Source organism: Zalophus californianus, chromosome 14, assembly GCF_009762305.2.
Source record: "Zalophus californianus isolate mZalCal1 chromosome 14, mZalCal1.pri.v2, whole genome shotgun sequence".
Lineage (NCBI taxonomy): Eukaryota > Metazoa > Chordata > Mammalia > Carnivora > Otariidae > Zalophus > Zalophus californianus.
Genome location: NC_045608.1, coordinates 25271119 through 25282235, shown reverse-complemented (window position 1 = coordinate 25282235; position 11117 = coordinate 25271119). Strand labels below are relative to the sequence as shown.

The window sequence follows — 11117 nt, the reverse complement described above, 5'->3', positions numbered from 1 at the left end:
CTGGGGCCTGGAACGCTGGGCCCTCATAGCCATGCCCACTGCATTCTGTGTGTTAGTCTTCTCTGACTGCTGCTCTTTGCCATAATTTTATCCACCCTTTTTTAATTAAGACGTTTTTCTGCCCTCTGATTTTTAGGGATCATATGATTCTTGTTGCCATCAGACAGAACAATTCAGTAATGGATTCCTACTATGAGACCTGGCCAACCAAGAACTACATGAGTGAGCAATGAGGTTAATGGGGACAGAGGAGCCGAGGATGCTGTATGTACTATGAGCGCACCTGTGAAAGGCTCAACATCCTCAAAACTAAAAACCCATCAGGGAGCAGGTGAGTGGCAACAAGGATACCTGTCAACGTATTCACTCTCATGATTCCAGAAGTGCCTGAGAAAATATTTTGCAAAGCAAAGCAACATTTGCTGTGGACTGAGACCAGATAGGGCATGCAGAGACAGGACTGTCACAGACAGGTGCTGATTCCCAAAATATCTCAGAAGGTGAACACTCTCAAAGCAGGGTGAGGAAGTGAACAGTGAGTCAGCCAAGGGGAGGAACATGGGTCCCAGGGCAGATCAGCCATGAGGTTTGGTCTCACTCGCCCTGCTGTCACACTGTGGGGAGGGAAACTGCTCCACTACCATGGTTTGTTGAACAGTTGGAATCATTATCATCTTCTTCCTGGATATTCTGAATGTTCAGGTCCCAGACTAGGTCAGAGCTGGATGTGAGAAGCACTGATTATGGAGGGAAACTCCCAGAAATGATACAGTGGAGGAGAAGAGGGGAGGGAAGGGCAGGAGGGCTTCTGTCGGAACAGGGGGCATCTATCCCTGGGATATGTGGACTGAGGGTTCTTCTGTAATCCAAAGACTTTAGTTCTTTCTGTCAGAGACTTCTCTTCAGTTCTTCTCTGCAGATCACTTCCCTCTTGTGCCATTCTCCATGATTTAGAAATGCAGAATCTCAGGCCCCTCTCCAGACTCAAAGGAATCCGAATCCAAATTTTACAAGATTCCAGATGATTCATACGCACACTGAAGTGTGAGACTAACGGATCTAACACATGTAAGAAGGCCACACTTTGTTTTTGGTGACTCATTGCTTTTCACGTTTTAATCAATTCTGTTTCCCAATCAGCCTCTCCAGGACATGAACTCTCTGTTTTACCATTTTGTGCATTTTATGTCCAGAGTATTGTACACAGGGTTTCCCACTGAAGGTGGTAGGCATCTCACTCTTCTCCGACTAGATCCAGATGCATTTTAATAAAATCAAGATAATCTTCACAACTTCACAATTTCAGAGTCTTTAGCCCTGGTAATCAATTGGAACCACCTGATGGCTACCTATATTTCTAATGCAAGTTTTAAGGTACTATTAAGCAGTAATTGTATATTTATAGACTTTTAAGCTCAGGATAAATTACTTGTAGTAACCTTCCATGACACTAGCAGTGCTCAAAACATGAGCAAAAATATGAAATATCAGCAAAACTATGATCACAATTGTGTAACAATTAAAAACCCATTGGGAAGAAAGTGTTTAAATTCAGAAAGATATTGACTGTTTGATATATTAGGTTCCTAGGGCTGCCGTAACAAAGTAGCACAAATGGGGTGCTTCAGTTAAAAGTTACCGTCTCACAGTTCTGGAGGCTAAAAGCTCCAGATCCATAGGGTGGGGCCATGTACCCTCTGAAACCTGTAGGGGAATCTTTCCCTGCCTCCCCCTGACTTCTAGTGGTCTGAGGGCAATTTTTGGCATTTCCTGGGTGCATCTGCAAACTGCAAACTCTGCCTCCAGCTTCCCATGGTGTGCTCCTTGTCTCCATGTGGCTGTCCTATTATAAGCACACCCCTCATACTGGACTAGGAGGCCACCTTCCACCAGTATAGCCTCATCTTAACTAATCGCATCTATGACAAACTCTATTTTCAAATCAGGTCACATTCTTAGGTCTTGAGGGCTACAACTGCAACATATGTTCTTTAGGAGGATGCAATTTATCCCAGAATATTAGGGAAAAAGAATCCTTCCAAAATGTTTATAATTTTTAATATTTAAAAGAAGTATAGAATATATTTGCGTTGCATTAAAATGCAACCTAATTTAAAATAAACTTTATGTCAATTATTTTAAAAATTTGGGGAGGTTTATTTATTTATTTAAATAATCTCTGCACCTAACGTGGGGCTTAAACTCAGACCTTGAAATCAAGCATCCCACACTCTTCTGACTGAGCCAGCCAGGCTCATGAAACTTTAGAAATATACTCAGTGAGGGTTTCCTCTGTTCTTGGCTGTCAAGGAATATTGGAATTGTTCCTTTTTTCTGGAGGAAATGTGTTTTAGCTCAGGTTTTAGTTCTGATCCAGGCACATAAAAATCCTTGCCTAATACAAAAGAACTGAAATCTGTTTTTTTGTGGACCAGTTCCTCCCAAGACATTCATATATTTACTGCACTTTAGGACTCAAACAGGAATGGGAAGCAGTTCAAACCCTGCCTCTCTGTGACTCTAAGGATGGTCAACATTTAGGCTGCCCTGAGAGCTCAGGTGTCTGGTCATGGGATGCCAGCCTCACGTGATCTTATTTGTACCCACACACTGTGAAACAAAAGTTTATGTCTTCCTTCCTCATCTGGGTCTCTCACTGTGCTTACCATCACCATATTGTAGGAAGCAGTAGTACTCAGCCTCGTCCTCGGGCTGGGCCCCTGTGAGGGTCAGGACAGCTTTGCCCCCAAGGAGGGAGCCTGAGAATCGGGCAGCGGTCCAGGAAGGCTTATTGTCTGCATTATAAATCAATGTCCTAGGGGATTGGCCAGGCTTCTGCTGGAACCAAGCTGGATTGTGTAAATTGCTGACCGCTCCATAGCTGGAGGCACAGGCGAGAGAGACTGTCTCTCCTGGAGACACGGTGAGTGAGGGCTCCTGAGTCACCACAGCCTCAGAACTGGTCCCTGAAATGAAAACAGACCCATGTTAGGAATGAAGAATAAAGGCAGAGGGATCCCTCCAAAGGCTGGCCTCTGAAATCTCCATGAACCTGGGCAGTGGGTGAGGAGGGGGAGGAGGAGGAGGAGTGGAGTCCAGGCCATGGTGTGGACTTTCCAGAGGTCCCCTGGCCTTACAGCTGGTGCTGGTCTCTGGGATGTGTCCTTTATCTCCTCCTGAGCTCCAGGGGGTAAAGGGTGTGTTTGGTGGGGCATTATGCAAATATGAGCCCACAGTGCCATTTGATTCTGGCTCCTAGGCCCATCTTGTAGCTTAAATCCAAAGAGAAGGGCTGGGGAAGTTAAGAGCTCTGAGTTTGTCCCCTGGGAGGAAGCAGCTGCGGTCGCCTTTCACTCAGGCAGTGAGCAAGGGTGCAAGGCTCAGTCAGGTGCAATCATTTCAGTTGGTTTCAGGCCTTGCCAGCTCTGAGCAGGTGCACAGCGCCCCCTGGTGACATCCTCAGGAGACTACTCATGGGGGTGGGAATTAGGCCGCCATGCAGCCCATTTGTGCTTTCAACAAATACATAATAAATAGGTGTTACCTACTCTTGAGTCTCTCCAGAGAGTTTTCTTTTTCAGTGTCATCTGTGGTATTTTAAGTTCTATAATTTCAGTTTGGTGTGTTTTGATGACTTGCATTTCAACTGCATATTTCTGTCTTTTCCATTTATTCCAAGACTGTTTGTAGTTGCTCCTCAGATGGATTTTCTGCTTGTTGCCTGAAAATATCTGTCCCATAAGGTCGGCATGTGAGTGATCCCAGTGTTGGTGGTAGTTGATTCTCCTTTCTCACTCAAGGTTTGATTTTCCTGGTTCTTGACAAGACAAGTGATCATTTTTACTGGATCCTGGATATTTTTGGATATTTATCAAGTAATGCTGGGTACCCAATTACCTTCCTTCAATCATCAGGTGATCCTCCCCTTGAGGATCAGCAGGAGGTCAGGGGTTGTATGTCAGTTTCCCAGTGGCCCCAGGGAAAGTGGAGCGCTCACTCCCACAATTTTGCTGCTGACTCCTTGCTGGAGAAAGTGTAGCAAGAGAGTCACCTCCCAGAGCCCAATGTGGGGGTGGGTGGTGTTGTGGGATAAGCTCTGAGCTGGGCCCTGCTGACCCCAGAGAGGGATACCCAGGCCTGAATGGAGGTGCAGAGGATGGGCTCTGTGCCCTCACTGACACCAGGGAGGGGAGGGGTCAAATGCTGGGCCAGCTCCCCTACTTTTCAGCCCCTTTTTCAGTGTGTTCATGCCAGGTAGGAGTCCAGGGTCTGTTCTTTACTGGCCCCACAGTCACCAGCAGGGGTATAGGAGTCCAGACCAGCTCTGCCTGATAGCACCCCATTCAGTCTTCCTGCTGAGGGATGGGCTTCAGATGAGCTTACTGGGACCTGCCAAAATCATGGGTGGGAAGAACTGGAATGCTAAAGTAGCCCACTGGCCCCGCGTTGCCCAGGCTTGTTGATGCTCCCATGGGATGGAGGCTCAGCTTTCCACTGAGACCAATGACACTGCACAAGGTGGGCAATGGGACACTGCCCTTTTCTGCCAGGAGGGGAGGGATCCTAGGTGTCTGCTCAGCACTGCTGTGAGCCTTGCATGAGGGCACAGTTTGGGGATTCATTAGTGTGTGCAGATGGGTGATGGGCAGGTTTGTGGAAATATTTTCTCTGCTCAGGCCAACTTATATCCAGATCCTCTGGCCATGGGAGTTGGCATTTTTGGAGTTTTGGAGGATTTTATTTTCTTTTTCCCATTCTGGCCCTCTGGGTGATTCTCGGTTGGAGGCTCCTGCAGCATCTTGTCTTACATGTTGGGGAGGTGATAGAAGAGAAGAAATCCAGGGAACTCACTGCTGTGTTTTCCTCAACTGTTGAGGTCTGTAGGAAGTCTTCCTTCTTCCTTCTACCTTCTGGAGTTTTCCTATACTTGTTTGTATTTTGTCCAGAAACTTCTAGTTTTAAATGAGAGAACCTGGTTGATTGGGAGCACTTCCTCTTGGTCAGAACTGGGAATCCTGGTGGTGCCTGCTCTGAATGGTTTCCTCCAGTGGTAGGATGGTGGAGTTCCTGCTTAGCTCGTGCTGTGGAGGCGATTTATCATGATTCCTAAGCTATAGAAATAAAAGGTAATTTGAATATTATTTTTACATTGTTCTTTACAGAAGAATAAAAAGAAAATACATTACATGACCAAGTATTGGGTGTGAAAAGTTTTATAGGCAGTGCTGGGACCCAGTACAGCATAAATGTTGGGCTTTGGTCTCTTAAACACGGAGGAGAAAACGGGATATATTTTTATTCTTTTTTTCCCCCATGTGTTTGTGTGTTGAACTTTTTATTTTGTAATAATTTTACAGTGACAGAAAAAATGCAAAGGTAGTACAGAGATCTCTCATATACCTTTCACCCAGATTATTCTAATGAAAACATCATGCATGACCATGACATATTTATGAAAACAAGAACTGAATAGTGGTCCAATGATATTAAGGAGATCGCAGACTTTATCCAGATCTCACAAGTTTTTCCCTCTGATGTCATTCTTTGTTGCTGGATCCGGTCCAAGTAACCACACTGCATTTATTCATCATGACATATGGAAATCCTCCAATGTGTAAGGTTTTCAATCTTTTTTGTTTTCTTGACTTTGGGAATTTTGCCTAACCGCCCATCCCCAACATCACATCTGAAGGCTCAGGTACCCAGCAAGGGATCCAGGCGAGCGCTGTGCCTGAAATTCTTCTTTGACCTGCATCTTCACACAGCATCTCACATCCTAGTGCTTTGTCCCTGGACACAGTGAACCTCAGCCAGCCCTGAGCACAGGAGCCTGGGAGGGAAAGGAGGGTCTCTGCTCTGACCCCTGGAATGGAAGAGGCCGTGCTGTGGAGGACTGTCCCCCTGCTGGGATGGTCCTCAGGCTCTGACCAAGAAACGTAAAAACGTTGGTTAGCTGTTTAAACAAACAGACAAACAAACAAACAAACAAAAATGCCAGCTCAACAGGCTCTGATTATTACAACTTGGACCACCAGGCAAAGTTTCTGTATTATCATGGGTTTTATGTTTGTTTTCCTTTCTCCTGAGTTCACACAGGTTGCATAAGAAACTGGGAGGAAAGATATTGTGATCCAGAAGTTACTTCCAAGTACAGTCAGTATGAATTCAAGTTATTTTAAATTGCAAGAGAATCAGCGTCCACGGCCCTGAGCAGGCTGAGTTATTTGTCCCACTTCCCCATCTGTGTGTGTCCCTGTGACCAGCACTGCTGTGCCAGATCTGACAGTAATAATCGGTCTCCTTCTCAGGCTGCAGCCCCAAGATGAGCAGAAGCCCTGCATTGGCTGGGGCATCTTTGGATCCAGAGAAGTGGCTGGGGACCCCGGAGCCCTGGTGCTTATCTGAGTCTGAGGAGTACTACAAGGGATACCGAGGAAGGGCTCCCTGGCTGCTGCTGGTATCAGTTTTGTATCAGGTATCCCAACACTGATGTCCTTGCTCAGGGTACAGGCGAATCTGGCTGTTGTTCCAGGAGGAACAGAGAGGGAGGGCGGCTGGGTCAGCACAGGCTAGGACAGGGAACCTGCAAACATAGACACTCATGGGTGACAGAGTAGAGACCAGGGTAAAGCTTCTCAGGGTCTGAGCCACAGGGCCAGATACCAGCTGGAGGGCTTCCCTGTCTCCCTGAGATCTGTCCCTACCTTTGCTGTGAGTGAGGAGCATGAGGAAGACAGGAGTCCAGGCCATGGTGACACAGACACTGGTCCCCACAGTGGGCTGGGCTGCCCCAGGCCTCCTTCTCTCCCCCACCCTCTGCCATTGGAGGGGCTGTCCATGCAAATGGGGTCCACCCAGTGACTGCCCAGCCCCTCCCTGAGCCCTGGTGCTGGGGCTCAGCTCACAGACACACTGAGGAAGATGGGGGTTGGCTTCAGCCCAGGGGAGAGCCCTGGGAGGAAGCACCTGCTGAGACCACCCACAGGTCCCTGCTCAGGGGACTCTGCCAGGCCAGAGAGGACACAGCTGCTGAGTCCCCATCAGGGAGCACAGGGTGCAACCTCCAAGCCCAGGCTTCTTTGCTTGAATGGTTCTCATTGAGCAGCTGTGGAGGGACCACAGGGCAGTTCCACAGCACCCCCCTGCTGGTCACAGGTTACACACTCACCAAGGCCCTAAGCCCTGAAAGTCCAGCTGGTTTCTGCAGCTCACCAGGTCTGGATCTATATTCACGTCAGTGATTCTTAGAAAGTGAGGCCCATAGTGCTGCCCATGAATACTGTTGCATGTTCCACTCTCAGAAGGAGTCCTGGCTTATGGGAGATGCAAACATTTACCTAAATTAAAACTTAAGTTGCTGGCAACCCAGAGAAGATAACTGCACCCATCATCTTCCCCCATCGGTCTGGGATTTAAAATACACGTTTTCAGTAATTTAACACTCCTGTGCATTAAAGCAATGGGTTCCAACTACTCCCTCATAAATTGAGTTTTGTTTTAATCATCTATTTGTCAACTAATTTCATCATCTTACTAATTTACAAAGTAAAGGAAAAACAATGAATTTATTTTGATGGAGTACAATATCATTTTTTATTTTATAGATTGTGCTGTTGGTGTCTTGTCTAACCATGTTTATACAAACTCTAGATCTTGAAGATTTTCTCCTATACATATATAGCTTTATGTTCTACAGTTATGTCTATGATCCTTTTACTGCATTTTTTCATAAGGTGAGAATTTGAGGTGAGATTCATTCCCCCCTATGGATACCCACTAGTTCTGTGGCCATTTCCCCAGGAGGCTATCCTCCCTCCTCTGCAAGACTTTTGCAACTTTGTCAAAAGTACTTGTCCATACTTTCTTAGGTCGGTTTCTGGGTTTTCTGTTTGGTTCCATTGACCAATGTGTCTACCCTCCATCCATAACACTCTGTCTTGTTGTGATAAGGGTTGAATTAGACTTTTATACAATTTGGGAAGAGATGACATCTTTACTATAGTGAGTCTTCTCATCCATGAACAGAACATGCCTCTCCATTGTTTTAATCCACTTTGGTTACATGTATCAGGATTTCAGCAACCATGGCTTGTACACATTTTGTTAAATATGCACCTAAAAATTTCGTTGTTGAATGGTTTTAATGGTATTTTAATTCAGTTTTCACATGTTTATTGCTAGTCTATACACACTTAAATGATCTTTCTAGGGGTGCCTGGGTGGCTCAGTTGGTTAAGCGTCTGCCTTCAGCTCAGGTCATGATTTCCGGGTCCCGGGATCGGGCCCTGCGTTGGGCTCCCTGCTTAGTGGAGGGTCTGCTTCTCCCTCTCCCTCTGCCTTTCCCCTCCGCTTGTGCTCTCTCTCTCTCAAATGAATAATGAATAGATAAAATCTTTAAAAAATGATCTTTCTATGTTGATCTTATATCATATGACTACACCTTCCTGAAATTACTAATTATTCCTCAAGTTCATATTTATATACCTATTTGTGGTTTTCCTTGTATTTTTCTGGTGGACCATTCTCACCCCTGAAAATAGGGACAATGTCTCTTGCTCTTTAGTCTCATGCTTCTCATTAATTTTCTTGCCTCATGGTTCTGTCTGGAGCATCCTGTCCTGTGTAGAACAGTAGTGTGGAGATTGAACATGAATGCCTTGGTCCCGACCTGAGGACAGAGCTCTCAGTGATTCATCTTCATGTGTATTAGCTATCAGGACTTGATAGTTTTCTTTATCACACTGAGGGTGTGCTCCTTTAGTTTTCATTCTCTGAGAATTTTTATCCTATTCATTCAATCATTCACATTTATTATCATGAATAGGTTTTGAATTGTGTCATATGCTTTTTCCATATTGATTGATAAGATCATGGGACTTTTCTCCTTTAGCCTGTTAATACAGGAGATTCCATTGATTGCTGTTTGAATATAAAACTGTCTGAATATAAAACTTTGCATCCCCACAATAAACCCCATTTGGTCATGGTATATACTCTTGTTATACTAAACATAACTCAATTCTGTTTTCTAATATTTTCTTTAGAATTTTTGGGCCTCTATTTGTGAGGGATATTCCATTTGTTTCTTTGTTTTGTGGCGAGAAGCTGTTGGTAACAGCTAGCAACTGAAAAATTTAAAATCATTGTCTTAGCCAAATTCAGCATTTTGATCCACAAATGAGGAAGACCTAGTCATTTATTCAAGTTTTCTTTATTCCTTTTACAATGTTTTGTAGTTTTCCGTGTATAAGACTTTCAGTTTTTCTAAAATATATCCTTAAGAATTTCATTATTATGGAATTATAAATGGCATTGTTTTATTTTTAAATGTTGATGGCTTATTGCTTCTGTATAGAATACCATTCATCTCTGCATGTTGGTTTTGTAAGTGGAAGCCCAGATTGAAGCCCTTAGACTGGAAACATCTGTGAGCTGCCACCAGAACCAGAACTGGAATCAACACCGTTTGGCCTCTCACACCTCCTTTGAGTAATTTTTATTTCTGAGCAGGGAAATTTTTTGCCTTTGAAAACACGAACATGATGAGAATGTGTCATCATCTGTTTCCAGGAAAACAAAGGATCTGTTGAAGATCTGACAAGTGAAGTCAACCCCTGAGCCACCTGACAGGTAATGTCACCAGACCCAGAGAGTGGAGGGGGATTTTGTCTCACTTCCCTGTGGGTCCAGAGCATTGCATTGTCTTGGCATATGTGACAGCAATAGTGTCCTTGCCCTCATGCTGGAGTCCAGAAATGTCAGAATACCTGAACTGGTCGAAACATCTTTGGATCCAAAAAATGACAGGGAACCTGGCATCCCTGATGTGTATCTGACTCTGAGTTGAATCTAGAAGATACTGGGGAGGGCTCCCTGGCTTCTCCTTGTGCCAGTATGCATGCATACAGGCATACAGATATATCTATTTACCATTAATAATGTGACTTCTCAGAGTGTATGTGAGTCTGGCAGATTCTTCCAGGGATGCAAAGGAGGGTGTCTGAGTCAGCTCAGGCTGGGAGAAGGAACCTGCAAACACAGACACTCACAGGTGATGGGGCAGGGGTAGAGTTGAAGTTGTTTGGGTATCTTATCCAAAGAGGTTGACACAGGCCTGGGGGCTGCCCCAGGTCACTGAATATGGTCCTCACCTGTGCAGTGAGAGGGGCACACAAGAAGGAGAAGCATCCACAGCATGGCACATACACACCTGCTGACAGCCCACAGCAAGGTCTGGGCTGCCTCAGGCATATGTCATCCCTCCGGTGGCCTCTGGGAGAAGGGGTTGTTCCTCTACATTTGTTTCCCCTACTGGTGATCTGGTGATCTCTGCTCCACTCTGAAAGGAGTTAAGGTATGCACTCAGGTTTTAGACAGAGAGGGCTGGTGGGTGAGTCTCAGAGTTTGTCCCCTGGAGTGACTAGGGAATAAGCGGCTGCTGGTTCCTTCCACAGACCTGTGAGCAGCCAGAGATGACACACCTTCTGAGTTCCCAACAGCATCCACAGGTACCTATAACCCAGCCCTGGGGAGTTTGGGTGATTTAAGGGAGATTACATAGAGGTCACCCCCATGCAGACACTGGGGAAAGACCCACAGTGCCCCTTGCTGCCCACTGGCCAAACTTCAACCTCTCAGTGGATATAATAATAGGGGCACAGGCCTGAGAGCCTGGTCACTGTGAGTCTTCCAATACCCATGGGCCATAGTCCCTGCTCTGCCCTCAGGTAACTGATATTAATAAACAGCTCTTCCCATTGTGGGAATTCCTAGAGTAGCAGAAGGGAGACATATGGAAATATGACCCTGTACAGGGTGAGTGGGAATGCAGGGAGGTGGGAATGCAGAGGGCTGGGAGCAATGGTCTGACCCCTCCTTCAACAGGGCCATGTGAGGGGCCACTGGTGACCTGGTCTGAATGCAGGCAGCATTTCCTGCAACAGGGCAATGAAAGCAACACCACTCCTGGAAAGGGGCAGGGTTCCAGATTAAGTAGCAGAGTGTGTGCGGATACTCAGTAACATAGTAGAAGACATTAATGATGGGAAAACAATTGCTACAAAGTGGCCCCTGTGTGGAAACAGCTGGACAATGAGGGTATTTGTGGATGGGTAGTA

The 11117-nt window shown here is 45.7% G+C and overlaps 1 long non-coding RNA gene across 1 annotated transcript; it reads left to right on the top strand.

Moving 5' to 3' along the window:
* The first annotated feature begins 264 nt into the window (after positions 1-264).
* Positions 265-10507, top strand: LOC118356259. Its single transcript, XR_004819595.1, has 3 exons — positions 265-331; positions 9571-9630; positions 10455-10507. It is a non-coding gene; the product is annotated as an uncharacterized LOC118356259 (long non-coding RNA).
* The last annotated feature ends 610 nt before the right edge of the window (positions 10508-11117 follow it).